Source organism: Antechinus flavipes, chromosome 6, assembly GCF_016432865.1.
Source record: "Antechinus flavipes isolate AdamAnt ecotype Samford, QLD, Australia chromosome 6, AdamAnt_v2, whole genome shotgun sequence".
In the NCBI taxonomy this organism is placed as follows: domain Eukaryota; kingdom Metazoa; phylum Chordata; class Mammalia; order Dasyuromorphia; family Dasyuridae; genus Antechinus; species Antechinus flavipes.
In genome coordinates, this window is record NC_067403.1 from 261,507,030 (window position 1) to 261,526,029 (window position 19,000).

General features: G+C 64.0%; 1 protein-coding gene across 2 annotated transcripts in view; it reads left to right on the plus strand.

Moving 5' to 3' along the window:
* Positions 1-1,041: 1,041 nt before the first annotated feature.
* Positions 1,042-19,000, plus strand: part of OSBPL5 (oxysterol binding protein like 5) — a 73,899-nt gene continuing 55,940 nt past the window's right edge. Inside the window, exon 1 of one of the 2 annotated variants that reach the window (XM_051964834.1) lies at positions 1,042-1,187. The gene's annotated coding sequence lies outside the window, so the exon portion shown is untranslated. Of the gene's footprint in view, positions 1,188-8,383; positions 8,476-19,000 lie in introns of those variants that run through there. The other variant, XM_051964832.1, reaches the window with a different exon arrangement.

Sequence of the window (19,000 nt, forward strand, 5' to 3'; positions counted from 1 at the left end):
TCCAAGGAAGCGCAGTCCAGGCCGTGGGTGCGAATCAGCCGGGCCAGGGGCAGAATCCAGGCTCCCCCTGAGCTGGGCCGAGCTGGGCAGCGGAAGCTAGAAGACTCAGGCTGACCCCTGACTGCATCGCTAAGGACTGAGGCCGGGGGCCTTCTCATCACACGGATGTGGGGGGAGACGGAGGCGGCCACAACATGTGGGACACATCTGAGAAAATGAAATGGGGGAGGGAGAAAGAGAAAAGCTTCGGCTCCGGTTAAAAAAAGAAAAGCAAAAGGAAAGTCCGCGATGAGAAAAGACAGGTCCAGGCGAGCGTCTGAGCGAGATCTAGGAGATGAGAGGGCTGCAGGATGACAGGGAGGCGGCCGGCGGGACTCGGGCCAAGCTCTCTGAGCACTGCGAGCCCCCGGAACCGGGGAAGCGCCCACTGTGTGTTGGGCGCTGTTCTAGGTGCTGGAGCTCCGACGAAGCTGCGGCGGGACCAGTCCTAGTTGCTGTCTAGGGCGATGCCATTGGATGGGGGGGAGGGGCGGGAGGGGGCGGACTGTCCTCGCGGGGAGCGCTGTCCACGAGTGGCCCGGCTGCCCTGAGAGCTCACGGGTCGTGGGGAGCTACAGGTTTAAAAAGCTGGCGGGCTCAGTTCCGGGTGCTGGTGCTTGTGGACGTGAAGGGTTCGCGCAAATGTTCTAACTTGAAGAGCAAGAGACAGACAGAGACAGAGACGGAGACACGCAGAGATGGGAAAGGAACCGGCAGGCTTTCTGGGCGGAGGGGGCTGGGCAGAGCAGGACGGACCCTCCTTCCGCTCCGCCTCTCCAGCCCGCCGTGGCGTCACTCTGGGCCGCCCCCACCCCGGGGCCAGCCCCGCCTCGGCCCCGCCTTCTCGCACTAGAATCTGGGTCACACCGAGCAGGCCGCTCCGCGCCGGGGACAGATCCGGGCCGGGTTTTGGCCGCGCCGCTCCCCCCTCCTCTCGCCCTCCCCCTCCTCTCCCTCCTCCTCCTCCCCGCTAACGTGGTTGGACGAGCTCTCTGGTATTTCCTGCAGCAGGCGCGCTCAGAGAGCCAGCTGGGCAGCGTCGGGGCCGGCCCCAGCCCCAGCCCGGCTCCCAGCCCCGGCCCCCGTCCGCACGGCCCCCGATCGTCCCGACCGCGGATCCCGGACCCCGGGCCGGCTCTGCTGCAGCGGTAAGGCGGCTGCGGCGGCTAAGGGCGGGGGGCGGGGGCTTTCGCCGCTGAGGGCGGGGGGTGGGAGAGGAGAGAGTCCGGGGACACCCCCCCCGCCGCCCATCCGGGACTGGGAGTCGGCTTTGGACGGTTCGGGGTCCCCCCTCCCCCCGACACATACTTACTTACACACGCCCCAGCCCGCGGAGCGGGAGGAGGTGGGGCGGGGCAGCCTCATCCCGGAGCCCGGGTCCGAGAAGCAAAAGGCGGATCTCGGGCCGGGGGTCCCCGCGCCATCGGGAGCCGGGTCTCTGTCGGAACCCCGCGGCGCCACGCCCCACGGGACTGGGGGCTCCGTCTGCGCTCGGCTCTTGCGGCGCGTGGGGAGGGCGCGGGGTGGGGGGGGAGGGGGCGCCTGTCTGGCCTTGGCACGCTGGCCTCCGAGTCTTTGGCATCTGTGCAGCTCAGCCCCTGCTCTTCCTCCCTGTAAAATCCGAATCCGGGAGCCCCCCCCCCAAGTTGTGTGTTCTCCGGGGGGGCGGGACTGGGCCCTGGAACCTCCACCTTGCTTGGGGAAAGGGTGGGGGGATCCCGGCGAAGGAAGGGCGGGGGCCAGTCACAGCGCCCTGAGAGAGGTCTCCCGCCCGCGCTGGCACGCCCCAGGCTGGCCCCTTGCCGGGGGTGGGGGGGCTCTCCCCTCCGTGCCCTCCCTCCCACCTGCTCGCTGTGACCCAGCGGGCTCCGCCCGCCGCCCCTGGCCTGGGGCTCCGAGCCGGGAGAGCCCGTGCCAGCGCTGCCCCGAGCCGGAGCCCAGCCGCCCTAGCGCCCCCCGGGCCGCTTCCAGCGCCGTGTCTGGGCGCCGGCGTCCGGGCCGCCTGTGGGCCGCGGGCGCGGAGAACGGGGGCCGGGGCATCCCCGCGCCGCCGCCGGGCTCGCCAGCCCCTTTGTTGGGCCCAGGACAAACGTTCTGGGAGGGGAGGGGAGCGGGGGGGGGGGGAGCAGCCGCTGTTGCCTTCGCACCCGCTCCCGCACTTTCGGGTGTTTTCCGGGATCTGACAGGAATCTCACCAGAGCAGCAGCGGGAGGCTCTGCCCGGCTTCGGGCCGCCTCGGGGCCTCCCCCGCCCCCCCCCCCCTCCGGGGCTCCACGGCTCCCATTGTCTGCATGGGACTGCATGGGACACACAGCACGTGTGAGTGTGTTTGTGTATGAGTGTGTGAGAGCGTGTGTACGACTATGTGTCAATATGTGTGTGAGTGTATGTGTGAGAGTTTGTGTGTACGACTGTGTGTATGTGTGTGTGTGATTGTGTGTGTGTAAGTATATGTGTGAGTGTGATTGTGTGTGAGTGTGTAAGTATGTGTGTGAGTGTGTGTGCTCCTGGCCCAGGGAATGGCAGGCCGGGTGTGGGTCGGGCTTCCTTTGGCCTTGCCGTGCCGCGGTGACCGGCAGGGATGGGGCCGTGGCCTCCTCTGGCTCCCCGGGCCCGGAATGAGATGAGGGGACTGGGCAGGGCCTGGTCAGACGGGCAGGGTCCGGTCCCTCCGGCCCTGCCAGCCCCTATCCCGCCCCCTCGCCTCCGGCCTTGGCCCTCACAGAGGTGGGACCCCCCCAGGGCCCGGCTCTCCTGGGGAGGCGCTGTTGGGCCGCGGGTTTCTGGAGGATTTCCTGCCCCAGGCGGGGGCCCAGGTGCTTATTAAGCTGCTGATAGCGGCTGAGCCGGACAGGGGTCCGAGGCCTCTCCTTCCCAGACCAGCCTGGGCTTTGCTCCGGGGAGTGAGGGGGCTGGGCCGGCTGCTGTAGGGGCAGGCTTGGTGGAGAGGTGGGACTCGAGGGGCCAGACCTTGCTAGCTGTGTGACTGCCTCGATGTTCTTGGCTGTAAAATGGGAATGCCGGTAGCACCTGCCTCCCAGAGCCGTGGTGAGGATCGAGGTCATCCTGGGTGGGAAGGGATTCAAGTGCTGTTTTATGCGCCTGCTGTATACCAGACTCTGTGCTAGGCCCTGGGCAATGAAAGAGTCCTTTTCCTCGGGGAGCTTCTGATCTGTTGATGGGTTTTCCGGGAAATCAGAGATGCAGAATTCTGTACAATATGTAGAAGGAGAATCGGGGGCCAGTGACTTGGGGGGGACATTTGGAAAGGCCCCCCCTGGAGCAGTGGCCACCCTGAGGGGAGGTAGGGGATGATCTGGCCTAGGAAGGATCAAAGACTCGGTCAGCCGAGGGGGGGGGGGGGCCTTGGGAACAGAGGGACCAGCCTTCCCTTTTACTGAGGGGGAAACCGAGGCAGAGAGTGGGAGTGCCTTTCCTCCTCCTCCACCAGTAGATTCAGTGGGCCGGTTCCCCCGGGGTGGGGGTGGGGGCTGGCTCCCCAACAGGGAACAAGGTGCTTTTAGGGGAAGACCCTTGAGCCTTGGGACAAGCCGCGGACTTTCCTCCCCATCGTCGCACATGACTTGCCAAGCCGGCCCCTCCCCCTCCCCGGAGGGCTGCTGCCCGCTGGGCCGTGACCTTGACCCGAGCCTGTGCTGAAGGATTTATGACTTGGGAGGAAAGCTTCCCGCCGGGCTCCCGCAGGCCGCGGCCCCACGAGGCCCAGGCCGGGCACAGCGCTCTGGTCTTTTTTGGGCCGCAACAGGACTTAGGTTGAATTTGAACTCGGGTCCTCTCTCCTCTGCGCCCCCTAGTGGCCTCTTTTTGTTTGTTTTTGAGAAGCGCAGAGCTGCAGCCCCTGCCCTGGTCCTCCCGGGGCCGCCTGGGGCGCAGACCTGAGCCTGGCCGGAGAGCTCGCGCCCTGCAGCCACCCCCCCATGGGGGGGCGGGGGGAGAAGAGGCTAAGCGGGCAGGGCTCCCCACTGGGCAGCGCTGGGCCTGGACTAAGGAGCCGGTGGGACAAGAGACGCGGGTGTCTCCCGGGGATAATAGACACTCCCAGGGCCTCCTCAGTCTGCTGGAGAAAGGGCAGCCCCTGGGGGAGGGAATCTCCACCTGCCCCGCCCATCGGGGGGTCAAAAAAGGAAAGGGGTGGGGGCTGGGTGGGAGCCTCTGAGCCCCTGGCCCCGCCCCTGCAGGCTCCCTCCTCCCAGAATCCCCCCCCCCCAGCCCCCTCCCCGCAGCCTCCGCCCTGCGCCCCCGGGGGTATCTCCGGGTGGAAGCCGTGGCCCCCACGAGGCCCCCAGGCCCTGGGACTGCTCAGTGCGGTGCCCCAGAACTTCAGCTTCTTTCTGCCTTTGCCTCCACCGCGGTAACAAGGGCTTGTCGCACTTATTAAGCGCTCACTGTATACGAGCCGCTGTGGCCGTTGCTCAGTCTTTCCCAGTCTGTGTCCTGACTCTCCCGGACCCCACTTGGCAGGGATTCTGAAAGAGCTTATCTTTCCCTTCTCCAGCTCATCTTACAGATGAGGAAACTGAGGCACACGGGGAAGGGCCTTGCCAGAGTCACCCAGCTGGTGTGACTAATGGTGACCGCGGCTGCCGGTTCTGGGTTTCTGGGTGGCGGGCACCAGCCCCTCGGAGCGGCAGGGCTGGGGAGGAGGGCGAGAGCAGGAGCGCGTGACCAGGGCCGGGCCCTTGTGCTGCCCGGCTCCTCTGAGGCCGAGAGGAGGCGGTTCCGCTTCTCCCCGCCATCCCCCTTCACACGGACGACGTGCGGCCAGCGGCCGGCCCGCTCGAGTCGCCCGGTTCCCACAGCGGCTCCCATGGCCGGAAGAGGCGCCCACGGGATCGGCCGGGCACACACGGCCGAGTGGGAGGCGCCGGCACAGCCTGCAAAAATAGCTCCCGCACTTTAAACGGCTGCAGATATTTTTAAGTTCCGGTCGCACCCGCGGCCCCAGATGCCCAGCGGCCCTCACGGCTCCTTCGGCCGGGCCGGGGCATCTCGGCAAAGTCAGGCAGGTGCAGAATGGCCTGAGAGATGGGGGGCAGGAGCCTCCAGCCCCCCCCCCCCAGTTTCCTGCATGGGGAGGGAAAGTCATGTCACAGCCTGGCTGAGCTGGAAGGAGCCTCATCCAATCGGGGTCACTCCTTGCGACCTTGGCCCCCACCAGCCCCTGAACCCCCTCCCCCCCAGGGGATCCCGACGCGCTCTGGAGGCTCCAGCTCACCCTTGGGAGAACAGAACAGAACACGGTGCCGGAGGGCTATGTGTGCGTATGACCGGGTCAGCCGCCAGGTGCGGGGACGCCCAGGGCCTTCACGACTCTGGATGGAGGCCTTCGGGGCCACAGGCCACAGCAGCTGTGCAGTGACCCCCGAAGCTCCACATCTTTGGGGTCAAGGCCCTGACCCCTCCCTCCCCCCAAGCTTCAAGGTCAGATGCTCCCGGTTACGGCAAAGCTCCAGCCGTGCTGCGTATCAGATGCTAAGCAGCCAGGAGGCAGACAGGCTCTGCCTGGTCTCAGGCACTTAAGCAAGTCATTTTACTGCTGCTGCCTCAGTTTCCTCAATTGTAAAATGGGGCTGTAACCACCCCTCCCTCCCAGAGTTGTGAGAATCAGTGGGATGGTATTTGGCGCATAGTAGGCCCTCAGTACGCTCATTCCTTTCTTTCCCCAGTTGGATTCAAAGCCCCCACAGCCATCGATGCGAGGCCCAAGCTTCCAGGCGGCTGCGCTGAGGGCTGGGTGTCCGTCCTTCCGGAAGAGGGCCGTAATATCAGGGAGGCCCGAGAGAGTCGGACTGAGGGAGGGAGGGAGGGAGGGAGGCCGGAGAGAGTCGGACTGAGGGAGGGAGGGAGGGAGGCCCGAGAGAATCGGACTGAGGGAGGGAGGGAGGCCGGGCCGGCCTCGCTTTCCCCTCTGAGCCCTCGGGACCGGCGGCGGGCAGGGCGCAGCAGGAGACCTGGAGTGTGAAGCCAAACTCCTTAACTGCTGGCTTTTACTGGGGCAGCGCCCATTCTGCACCCAAGGCAAGGTAGCAACTGAGGCGAAGGAGCGCCTCCTTCCCTAAAAAAGGATGAACAAGTGAATGGGAGGGGAAGGCCCAGGGAGAAAGGGCCGCTGGCTCCACTCCTGCTGGGCCTGGGACTTATGGGCAGGTAACCCAGGAGAAGCCCGGGGGCCTATGGGTAGGAGGCCCGGGAGAAGCCCAGGGGCCTATGGGTAGGAGGCCCGGGAGAAGCCCAGGGGCCTATGGGTAGGAGGCCCGGGAGAAGCCCAGGGGCCTATGGGTAGGAGGCCCGGGAGAAGCCCAGGGGCCTATGGGTAGGAGGCCCAGGAGAAGCCCGGGGGCTTAGGGGTAGGGGACCCACGAGAAGCCCGGGGGCTTATGGGTAGGGGACCCAGGAGAAGCCCAGGGGCTTATGGGTAGGGGACCCAGGAGAAGCCCGGGGGCCTATGGGTAGGAGGCCCGGGAGAAGCCCGGGGGCCTATGGGTAGGAGGCCCGGGAGAAGCCCGGGGGCCTATGGGTAGGAGGCCCGGGAGAAGCCCGGGGGCCTATGGGTAGGAGGCCCGGGAGAAGCCCGGGGGCCTATGGGTAGGAAGCCCGGGAGAAGCCCGGGGGCTTATGGGTAGGGGGCCCACGAGAAGCCCGGGGGCTTATGGGTAGGGGACCCAGGAGAAGCCCGGGGCTTGCTTTAAGGCTGATCCTTCAGAAAGAAATCTAGCCGGGATCCCCAGAGGCCTTGGGAGGGCCCGGCCTCGCTGGATCCCTGGAAGCCGCCCTCCCTCCCACTTGGCTAAATCCTGGCTTTGGCTCTGGAGTGCATCATGAGGTCCGAGGCTGACTCACCCTGCCTGGGGGGGCTCCCGGGGCCTCCAGGCGGGCCGGGGGAGGCGGGCCTCGGGGAGGGGAAGGCGGCCCAGGAGGCCGTCTTGGTGGGAACCAGAGCTCCTGACTCCCAGGGAGGGGCCGGGGTGTGTGCCCCAGAGGGACCGGGAGGGGCGCAGCGTGAGCCCCCAGAGGGGCCGGGGAGGGGCCGGGTTGTGTGCCCCCAGAGGAGCCAGGGAGGGCACAGCGTGAGCCCCAGAGGGACCGGGGAGGGTGGAGCATGTGCCCCCAGAGGAGCCGGGGCGGCCGGCTGAGATTATGGCGGGGGCCGGAGGCCGGCTGCTGCTGAGGAATCGGCCTGAAAAAGGGGCTCCTCCTGCGGGTGGGAGCTGGGCAGCAGTCCTGGTTCCTTAAGGGAGACTCTGCCCCAGTGGCTGCAGGCTTAGGCCCACGGGAAGGCCTCGGGCCGCCCAGGGGAGAAGGGCCTTCCCGCCGTCAGAGATGAGGCTCAGCCCAGTAAGTGGTGGTTCATAGTTTGGCATGCAGGAGGTGCATAATTGGTGTTGATTGACTTACTGAGTGTCCTTAAAGGCACAGGGGAGAGTGAGCCGAGCCTGGGGGTAGGCGGAGGAGCAGGGACTGCCTCGGTCTCACAGAAACAGCCCCCGGCGGCTCTGCCCCTCTCAGGGACGCCCACCCAGGCCTGCCCCCCCCCCCTTCTGCTCCCTCCTGGCTCTGTTTCCAAAGACAACCCAAGGGTGAGCGCAGAGAGCTCCTCTGATTGGGCAGCCCCTGCTCCCAGCAGCCCCAAGGGCCCGCCCCCAGCCAAGGCTCAGCTTGGGGAGGGGGGGGTCAGTGAGCGGCCCCACCCAGCTCTCAGCCGGGGCGCCCTCCTGCAGCTCCCTCAGCGCCCTTGGGTCTCACTGGCTCACAGTAGGTGTTTAAAAGATGCTCATAGTGGGGCAGCGAGGTGGCTCTGGAGTCGGGAGGCCCCGAGTTCAAATCTGGAGGCAGACGCTTAACACTTAGTAGCTGCGTGACCCTCAGCAAGTCACTTAACCCAAACCCCTCCCCAAAGAGCTCATTGAACAGATGTTTCTTTTTGAGAAAGAGTCACACATGGGCCGCCTGGGCGCTCCCCCTCCCCCGTCCCCCCCTCGAGGAGAGCTGAAGGTCCTGCCATCTGTCCCGGGCAGGTGACCCCGCGGGCTGCGGAGGGAGGGCAGCAGAGGAGAGAGCGGCCGCCAGCTCGCAGGGAAAACAGCTGCTTTCCAAAGTCCTCTGCAAGGCCTCCCCTCCTCCTCCTCCTCCTCCTCCTCCTCCTCCTTTTCTTCTCCTCCTCCCCCCCTCCCCTCTTCCTCCTCTTGCTCCCCCTCCTCCTCCTTCTCCTTTTCTTCTCCTCCACCCCCCCTGTCCATGTTAAGAGAAAGGAAAGTGGAGGAAGAAGGAAACCAGGGCGTGCTCGTGTCCAGCCCTGGGGAGGGGTACGGGAGGTGCCCAGCGGGCACCTGTGCTGGCCAGTTATTAGCAATTGATGACCCGGCAATCATGTGACCCACAAGATAAAAGCCTGGAGGCGGGCGCGGGCCTCTGCAGGTGGGCACGGACTTCTGTGGGTGGGCACGGGCGCGGGCATGGGCGCAGCTTCTTTTTCCTGCCTTTGGGAAGTTCCCCCAGCGGCCCATTCTTGGGGCTCCTTCTCGGTTCTCTGAATGTTTCATGGCGGCCTTCGACGTCCCCCTTTCCTCTCCCACCTCTGGGCTCGCCCTCCTCGGTGCCCTGACCGACGTATCTCGGTCGCCTGGGGAGCGGGCACAAAGGTGCCCTGTGGCATCCTCGCCCGGCTGCCAGCCTCCCGGCCACCCACGGGAGCACCCGTCCCTCCCTCGCAGGTCTGTGGGAGGACTCGAATCCGAGTGCCCCGGGACGGGCCAAAGGCTCCTCGGACCCCGAGCACACAGTCAGACGGCAGCCGCGGTGGGACCCCTGACTTCCGGCCCGGTGCGTCCTGGGTCACCGGGACCCTCGTCGATGGCACAAGGCCCCTGCAGTCCGAGGGGGGGGCCCGGAGCGGGGGGGAGTCGGGAGGGCTGGGCCGGGGCGGAGCTGGGACCTCCTGCAGAGGGAGGGGGGGCTGGCAGCTCCTCGGGGAGACTGCTGGGTCGCCGCTGCCGGGAGCCAGAACGGGCAGGGCTGGGCAGGGACCGTGCAGATCGGCGGTCACGGGGACGGCTCCGCGCCCGGACTCCCTGCGCCTTCCTCGGGCTGCCCCGCGGCGGCCAGCAGTTACGTGTCGGGGCGAGGGTCCCGTGGGTGAGGGAGGAGGCCGGGAGGCAGCCAGAGGTCAAGCCGCCGTCGTGGGTGGGCGGGCGTCGGTCCGGCTTTGGCCGTGTGACTTCTCCGGGGCCGGGCACCTCACCGGCATGAGCTGGGGAAGGCGGCAGTGGCAGGTCCGAGGCTGGCGGGCTCCGGGCTCGCCGGGCTCACAGAGGGCGTCCCAAGCGAGGGACGGGGTTCTCCCCGCCCCCGCTCCTGCCAGCTCCCTCCTGGGAGAGTTTGCAGAGCCCGGAGCCGGGCCTCCAAGCAGGGAAAAGGGCACGGGGCGGGGGGTGGCTCACGGTGCTGAGACTGGCTGGACTTGTTTGTCTGGGAGAGACCGGGCGCTCCGGAGCTTGCTCACGCCCGAGGGTCCCCGACATCGCTGGGAGCGGCCCCCCTCTGTGAGGGCCACGTCCTGAGGGGGCTCGGGGCTCTGGATGGGGGCCCCCGGGGCCTCAGATCTCAGCAAACCGGGACCTCAAGCTTCTGCTTCTTGTGCCCACGGCCCGCCTGGAGGAGCAAGAAGCTGCCCGTGGGCAGAGCAGCTAACGGTGGAGCCCGGTGCCAGCCGCCGGCTACCGACACGATCCGTGCGGAGGAAACGGGTCGATGGGAGAGAACCGCTTGGGGGCCGGAAGGGCTCCCTGCAGAGGGTGGGGTTCTGAGACTCAGAGGAAACCCGGGGGAGAGCGCAGGAGGGAGGGCGTTCCTGGCAGGGGGCACAGCCCGCACAAAGGTATGGCGGCAGGAGGGAGTCGCTGAGAAGTCTGAGCCGTAGAATACAGGGAGGGGAGAAAAGTGGAGGAAGTGGAGGGGCAGGTAATAAAGGGCTCGGGAAGTGGACCAAGGATCCTGGGTTTGCTCCCCGGGGGTAATGGGGAGCCGCAGGAGTTTGTAGAGAGAGGGAGGAGTGACTTGGGCTGCAGCGTGGAGGAGAGAATGGGAGCAGCGCTGGCAGAGTCCTCCCTGGCGATGAGGGCCGCTGGCAGGGCTGGCGTGGGCACGGATGTGCCCGCTGCCCCTCGAGGGCGGCTCACGGGCTTCCCCTCTGGTCGCAGGCGAGGATTGGTGAGCGGGAGGGGACAGAGGAGGCTGGAGGCCCTTGGCATGCACCCCCCCCACCCCTCCCCCGGCCCGCAGTTGGTTGGTCTGGTAAAGTCTGGCCTCTGGCCTCCGGCTGGGCCTCCGGAGGAGAGCGGCCCGATTCCCGCCTGTTTGTTCTGCTGCTGATTTAAAATCCGCCGCCGACCCGTCACCTCCCACCCCGGCCTGGGCCCGGCCGGCCCCACGATGGCTTTACCGGGGGGCGGGGGAGGGCGCCCGGGAAGGAGAGCCGGGGCCCGGGGACGCAGGAGGGACCGCTCGGCTCCGGCGGGTGGCCTTCTCCAGGTGGCTGGGGGGCAACGGCTGCCCCCATCCGGGAGCCCCACGAGACCCCCCGCCCTTGGCCCTGGCATGGCTGGCACGGTGGGCAGGGGCTGCGCTCGGGGGGTGGCTCGAGCTCAGTTTCTATTGGGGGTCACCGGACATGCTCCATGGGGGACAGCCAGTGGTCCTGCGCCCCCCACCCCATGACATCCCGGCTCTGCCGTTCATGTTGGGTGAATGGGCACCCGCCTAGCCCCACTGGGAGTCATTAACAACTCGGTGCCCGTCTCCCGGGGGGGTGTCTAGGTCGCTAGAAGTTATTCAACCCATAAGCATTTAGGAAGCGCCTGCTGTATACAAGGTGCTGTGGTAGGCTATCCCCTCCCCCGAGCCATCGCCAAGGCTATCCTCACGAGACCTGGCCACACTTCAACTCGAGCAGTTTATCCCTGTTTTACAGATGAGCAAATCGGGGGTCCCGAGGCGGGTGTGGGAGCAGCTGAGGGCACACAAGTGACCAGAGGCAGAGGGGCCGGAGCCCCAGGCTTTGGCTTTTCCCTGAGAAACAAGTGCCGGGGGTGGGACCTGACTGGACCCTGGTGCGGAGGCGCATTGAGGAGTCCACAGCTTGACCGCCGTCTCAGGGAGGAGCCAGCCCCTCCTCGCAGCCATCCCTCCTCCCCACAGCCATCCCTCCTCCCCACAGTCTCCCCAGACGCTTCCTCCGCCAGCCTCCCGGAGCACAGTCTGCTGGTTTGGGGCAGTAAGGTCTGTGGGCCCGAGTCCCCTCTCGCCGGGGGTGCCGAGGGTGCCGAGGGACCCGGGGAAGGGGCGGGGCTGGGATGCCAGAACCATGGGGGACGGTGCAGCAGTGGCCCCTCCCCCAAGTGCTTGTGAGGCTCATGGGAAGAAGAGGTGCCAGGCTCCTCCCCGGGACCTTTTCCTCAGCCTCTGGGGAGAAGGGCCACATGCCGGGGAGGTCACACGCTCCCCAGAGTCAATGCGGGCCTGTTGTGCCAGCCAAGTAGCTCGCAGTCTCAGGCGTTCCCCTCCCCTTTCTGCTGCCTCCATAAACGTGGGTCTGTTCAGCGCCGTCCCTCATCCCGTGATGCTGTGCTCTAGCGTCCTTAATCCTCCGAGAGGACCAAAGTGACGTCGTGTGGTAGTCAGTGAAAAGGCCGGGATGGACCCTCAGCGGCTGAAGCCAGCCCAGGGCCCTGCCCTCCCCCGGGCCGAGGGGCCCTGTCCCGCGGGGCCCTGCTCTCTCCCTGTCCCGCGGGGCCCTGCTCTCTCCCTGTCCCGCGGGGCCCTGCTCTCTCCCTGTCCCGCGGGGCCCTGCTCTCTCCCTGTCCCGCGGGGCCCTGCTCTCTCCCTGTCTCACTAGGCCCTGCTTTCTCCAGGCTGAGGGGCCCTGCCCTCCCTGGTCAAGGGGGCAGCTCCATGTCCTCCAGGGAGCTCGGATCCCGGCACCCCACCAGCAGCGGTCTTTCTGGCTGTCCTTGCCCCACTGGGTTTCTGTTCCATGTCAGCTTGATCTCAGTCGCTCCCCCATAACTAGCCCGGGGCTCATTTTCCAGGAAGTGCTTAATGAACGCTTACTTCTGAGTAAATAAGAGGCCCAGCTACCTGCCCTAACTGGGCAAATCGGTTCGGGGTCTGAGCCTCAGTTTCCACATCTGTAAAATGGAAAATGGGCGTACTTCCTTTCCAGGCTTGTGAGAATCGATGCTCTTGCACAGGGCCGGCACGCAGGAAGTGCTTAATAAGTGCTCCTTCCTTCCCCTCCCCCCGACTAGCTCCCGGCCCCCCCCCCCCCCCCCTGATGTCAGGGACTGTCATTGTCGGCCTCTGGGTCAGGCAGCCGGTCCCGAAGGAGGGAAACGCTCGATTTAGAATCAGAACTCGAGGACCAGAGGCCGCCACCCGCCGGGATCAAGTCCCGGGCCTTCCGAAAGCCTCGCTTTCCCCACCTAGAAAGCGAGGCCGGCCCAGAGACAGTGTGTGCCAGAGAGCGCTTCATTTACAGAAGCGTTGGAAGTCCCCGGTGGTGATAAGTGGGCAGCCAGCCTCTGCCGGGACACCGGCCTCCTCTGCCGGGACACCGGCCTCCGCCGGGGCAGCCGGCCCTCCTGGGCATGAGTCTGGGCAGCAGGAAGCTCACATCAGCCTCTGTGGCCCCCTCCCCTGGTCCCGCTCTGGGACCAGGCCCAGCAAGGCTCCTCCGCCTGCCCCACCAGCCCCTCCCGCGCTTGGACACAGTGAGCGTCTCTCCTGGGCCAAACGTGTCCCCTCCCGACGATGAAGGACGTGGCCGCACCCCCCGACCCAGAGTGGTCCCGGATTGGAACCGTGGCCGGCATCGAGGCTCTCGGAAGGCCGCCCACTCGGCCTGGCCCGGCAGAAAGGTCGCTCCCCTGGGAGGCCGGAGTCCCGAGCTCCAGCCCCAGCCCTGCCCTAACTCACTGACGGTCCCGGACAACACTGCCCCTGTTTCCCCACCTGTAAAATGGGCCGTAGCTTCCCCCGAAGGGTGCCGGACCTGGCCTAATTCACCTGGGTTTAAAAATCCCGGGTTGGGTGAATGGGAGGCAGCCCCAGCCCCGCTCCCTCGGGTGTGAGACGGGGCCGGCCGCTCACCCCCCTCCCTGAAGGAGAGACAGATCGCCCTCCGGGTGACTGAGCTGGAGCCGTCAAAGGTGGGGTTTGGGGCCGGGAGGTTGGCGGCTCCCCGAGGCGGCCCCCGGCGGACATAGCCCCCGGCAGACCCGGCCCTCGCAGCCCTTTCTAAGAGCCCGGCCCTCTGCACTGTCCTGTTGTACGATACTGTTCCATTGTACGGCTGTTGTACCGTGTTCTCGGTACTAATGAGCCCAGACCCGGCGCCTCCTGGCCGCCTCTTGCTCGGCCCTGTCTGTGTCCCGGGCGGGGGAGGGAACAGGATGGGGCCGGCCGTGTGGTCAAGCGGGCGGCCACCGTGGCCGCCAACCGCCCCTTGTCTGTCGCGAGGGGCAGGAAATCGCCCCCGGGCCGGGACCAGAAACGGCCCAGACTCTCACGGAGAGGGGGCTGGGCCCGGGCTGGGAGGACTGCGTTCTGGGGCCCGGCCCCCACCCCTCGGGGCCCCGAGGGCCGATATGTGGAAGGACGCGGGTGCCGGGGAGCGGGAGGAGCTCTCAGCGTGGCCTTGGGGGAACACCCTGACCCGAGTTCGAGTCCAGTCACTAGTTGTGTGATCCTGGGCCAGTCACTTCTTCCTGTTTGCCTCAGTTTCCTCCTCTGTGACCCAAGGATCAAATGATTAAAATCCTACAAGGGAAACCTTGGAGAAGGAGGGAGAGTCGGCTCCTCTGGGCACTGTGGCTGCTCATGGGTGAGCTTAGGGAGGCGAGGCCCATCCTGGCCTCCCCAGGCAATGTCCGGCCTCCCCAGGGTGACATCGGGCCTCCACAGGCAATGTCCGGCCCCAAGGCGCCTTTCAGCTGGATGCCCACCGGGGACACCCTGGGGCGGGTGGAAGGAGAGACCCGGCCCCGGCCCCGGGCAGCCCCTCTGCGAGCGCTCTGTGGGCGCTGGGTCCACTCTGGACACGGTCTCTGCCTCCTTCACTGAAGGTTTTTCCTTTTCCTTTTCACTTGAAGGAGGAATTTCCCCACTTGGGTTTTGGCAGCGAGAGCCTGTGGGCTCCAGACCTCCGGAGGAGGGAATTCTCCTCCTCTCTGTGAGAGAGGCCGGGGACTCTGGGCTCTAGGCAGGGGAAAGGGAGGAAGGGTGAAGGGCCGCGGGGCTCACTCCTGGGACCGCTCACCCAGGGAAACCCCCCTGATGTCTCTCGGCTGGCCCAAAAGCCAGGGAGATGCCCCCGAGCCGGCAGTCCCTGACGAGGCGGCTCATGGGGGCAGGAGAGCTGGCCGAGCGGGGCGTGAGAAGGGGCGCTCGGTCCCCCTGCTTCTCGGTGCTCCCCCCCCCCCCGCTGTGCTGGGCTCAGCCCGGAGGAGCGGCTTGGGGTTTCCCCAGCACTGAAGCATTCTGGTCTTCTCCCCCCCCCCCCACTCTCTGGCTCGTTGCCATTGCCAGGCTGGCTCCGGCAGGGGCCCCAGGAGAGCCTGGGGCCTCCAGTTTAGCAGCAACACCCCAATTTACAGAGCAGGAAACTGAGGCTCAGATCGATGAAGGGCCTCCTGGCCAGGGGGAGCCCTTTCCGAGGCGCAGAGGCAGCTGGAGGGGGCCCCTGGAAGGCAAGCTTTGGTCCAAACCGAGATGTGGGGAGCACCTGATGGAGAGATCAGGGCGGCTCACTGTGACGTGGGAGGGGCGAGCGCCAGTGAGGAAGGCCCTGAGCGGTACCCGAGCCTCTGGGGTTTCTGGGTCACCGTAAAGGGCTAACCGGAACCCAAACCCTAAATGCACCTCCCGCCTCCCGGCTCTAACCCTCACCCACCGACTCCCGGCTATCTGGCTGTACTTTTAAGACAGGAAATCCAGACTCTTCTCCCTCCCCCCTTTCAGGGGTACTGCCCATCGCCTGCTGAAACCACTGGGCTTCCCCACCTTAGCGTGGCCGCAGCAATGCCCACGGGGGAGGGGGGAATGGAGCCAGCATTCACGAAGCACCTACTGTGCGCCAGGCCCCTGTTAAGTGCTTTACAGACGGGATCCCTCCCCTCCCCACTTGATTCCTGGCTGCTCCTGTCTGGGTCTTAAACTATTCCAGGGCCGGGGGAAAGTTTCTCTAGGGAGGAGAAAGGTCAGAGGCGCCGGTGGGAGCTGGAAGGTGAGAAGGAGGAGGAGCGGGTGCCGGGCTCCTGGTTCCCGCCAGGATGGGCTGGGCTCCCCACGGGGAGATCGTGAGAGAGCTTCGAGTCCTCGGGGTTGGAAGCTCCTGGAGGATTCTGGTCCTGTTCGGGCTGGAGAAGAATCTCCTCGATAAAGAGCAGACAGGCTCCTCACCAGGCTTTGCGGCGTTTCCTAAGAGCGAGTTTTGGCCGGGATCGCTCCGGTTTCCTGGACGGCTTCTTTCTTCTTCGCCGTTTGTTTGTGGAGATTTAGGAAAGTCATAATTAAAGGAAAAGGAGGACGTGTCCCAAGGAGCAGCACGAGAAGGGCCAGAGGTGCCGCTGCCCCGGCCGCCTCCTCCGCTCACCTGCAGCTTTCAGGAGAAAGGACTTTCCCCTCCGGGAAGCTCGGGTCTCTCTGAATTTTTCCCCATCATTACCAGTTGTGCCCCCGGGAGGGGAGGGGCTAGTTCTTGGGGGTCAGACTCCACCCAGTCTCGGCTCCTCTGAAGGATCTCAAAGCCAAGTCCTTTCTGAAGTGCAACACTCGCACTCCTGCCTCTGAGAGCTGGTGGCTGCCAGACACTGCCCGGGGTCCCCACGCCCTTCCTTGGCCCGCCCCTCGGCCACTGACTCCTATCGAGCCCCCCCAGAGAGCGCTACCGCACCTCCCACCTCGCGATTGATTTCTTAAACCCATGGAAGACTTGACATTTATTCGGCTGCTGGAGTATCTGCAGAGCGGCCGTTCCCTCCTCCACATTGAAAGTTCCGCCGCCTCAGCTTGCTCGTCCTGGAGCCCGATGCTGCCCCCAGAGCCGTGATACAGTGAAGGGGTCTCCTTTCTGGGACAGCCGGGCAGGTCGGGGGACACAGGCAGCTTGGACATGAGGGGGCTCCCAGTAATTATGAAGTAATAAATGAAGCAGTATCGGGGGGGGCAGTTGAAACCCGACTTCCTCTGTAAGAGAGACTGGCACATCATGGTCTCTCAGGTCGTGCCCCCTCTCAGCCCCCACAGGGCTCAAACTCGGGGCACCCGCGGGTGCCGATGGCCTCGGGCTCCTGAGAGGAGCGCAGGAGGGTCCAAACCCCGCCATCCCCGAGCTGCTGGGACCGAACAAGGCCCGTTAGAGAATGATAGCGAAGGGGCCTCGGGGGCTGCTCTGGAGCCTGCAGAGCAGAAGGAGCCTCCTCTCTGTTTCACAGTGGGTCCAGTGGGTCCGGGCAGTGAGAAACCTCTGACTCAGACTTCTCCCCCGTAATCAACTTCTGGTCCCTACTGGACTGGCCTCACCCCTGGGTGGTCCCCTCCCTCCCCCGGAATCCTCCCTGGGCACACAGTGGGTGGGCTTCTGTCAGATACCTCCCCTCACGGGACTTGGGCCCCATCCTCAGCCTGGCCCAGCTCAGCCGCCCACGTGGCCTCCGGAGCAGAACGTGGCCCCTCCCGATCCTCAGGCCCAAGGCCCAGGGGTCCGGCCCAGGCCCCAGCGCCAGCAGGAGCCTCGGGCTGAGTCAGGGGCAGGCAGAAGCTGGGCAGATGCAGGGGGCGGGGCCCTGTGCCGCTCACTCCTGTGTGACTGGGCACGGGGCTGCGCTCTCCCTTCTCTCCCATCTCTGTTTCTCTGGGGGTAGACACGGGTGTGCCCCCGAGCCTCGTCTCAGCACTTGAGCCAAGGATGCCCCCAGGACAGCCCGCTGGAAAATTGTCACCTACATCGGGTCTGGGGCTGACAGGGAGGATAGTGGAGGGAGGCTGAGGAGGAAGACTACAGAGGAAGGCTGGGGAGAGCGCTCTCCAACTGGGAGGCATTTGGAGAACAGAAGAGTCTTTGTTTCCCGCCAGGTGTTCCTGAAGCCCCAGACAAGCTCTGCTGGCTGCTCCCTGCCCTTGTGCTCTGCTACCTTAGCTTGAGGAGTTCATTATTTCCTTGTTGATGGAGGGGAGGGGAAGGAGGACAGTTGTGTCCCTGGGCCCAGGCAGGGAGGGTGGTGAGATCATAGACAGCTCCTCAAGGGACGGGCCAGCCCAGCCCTCTGAGCAGAGGAAGAAGCTGATGGCCAGAGAGGCCGGGCCTGTTCTGGCTGGCACGGGGAGGGCACACCGGCCCACAGGCCTTCCTGCCCACGGTGCCACCCTGCTGGACGCCCCCTTCCCCTCCCTTGGGCTAGTGAAGCTCCAGGAGATCAGGCCCAGCAACGCCCAGAGCACACCCTCCCCCAAAAAAGGTCTGAGCCGGGAAGGACCCAGAGCTAGGGTGTCCCCCATGGGCTGGTCCAGATTCACCGGCAATTGCAAAGTACTTAACAAAAACAAATAAATGCAGTAAAATGTAAATAACATTACTTTTAAATTTTGTAATAATCTATTTTTTCCAATGACATGTAAACATTTCAGTTCCACTTTCTTTTAAAATGTTGAGTTCCAAATTTTTCTTTTTTTTCCTTTCCTCCCCCTCACCAAGAAGACAAGCCATTTGATGCAAAGTCTACGTGTGCAGTCCTGTAAAACTTAGTTCCATATTAGTCATGTTGTGCAAGAAAACAGAGACCTCCTCCTGCACACACAAGGACAACACAAGCTTCCACCAGGTTTTTCTCTGGAGGTGGAGAGCATTTTTCAGGCCGAGTTCTGTGAGATTGTCTTGAGTCACTGCGCTGCTGAGAATAGCAAAGACATTTACCGCTGATCATCACACGGTGTTGCTTGTTACTGTGTACAGTGTTCTCCTGGTTCTGTTCACTTCACTTTGCATCAACTCATAGAAGTCTGAGATTTTTCTGAAACCATCCTCCCATAAGTCCTTCTAGCCTAATAGTGCTCCCTCACATTCATATACCACAACCTGGTCAGTTACTCCATGAATGGGGATCCCCTTGATTTCCAATTCTTTGACACTTCAAAAAGAGCTAGGATCAATATTTTTGTACAAATTTTGTGCAATTTTTTCTTTTTTTGTTTCCGTGGAGGTACAGTTCTAGCAGTGGTATCACTGGAGCAAAAGGTTTACATAATGGGAATACCTGCCATCTAGGGGAATGGAGGAAAGGAGGGGAAAAGTTGAAACAGAAGTTTTTGCAAGGGTCAATACTGAAAAAATTACCCATGCATATGTTTTTTTTTTTTATTTTATTTTATTTAATAATAACTTTGTATTGACAGAATCCATGCCAGGGTAATTTTTTACAACATTATCCCTTGCACTCGCTTATGTTTCGTTTTTTCTCCTCCCTCCCTCCACCCCCCCCCCAAGATGGCAAGCAGTCCTATATATGTTAAATATGTCATGCATATGTTTTGCATATAAAAAGGTATAATAAAAAAAAAGCTTACCTAGTTTTGTAGTCCTTTGAGCATAGTTCCAAATTGTTGTCCAGAAGGATTGAACCAGTTCACTACTCCATCACCAATGCATTAGTGTATCTACTTTTCTCTCATCCCCTCCAGCATGTCATTTCTGATAGGTGTGAGGCAGTACCTCCAAGAGCTTTTAATTTGCCTTTGTCTAATCGATACTGATTTAAAGCATTTTTTTCTTTTTCTTTTTTTTTTTTAATAAGTTTTTATTGACAGAACCCAGGCCAGGGTAATTTTTTACAGCATTATCCCTTGCACTCACTTCTGTTCCGATTTTTCCCCTCCTTCCCTCCACCCCCTC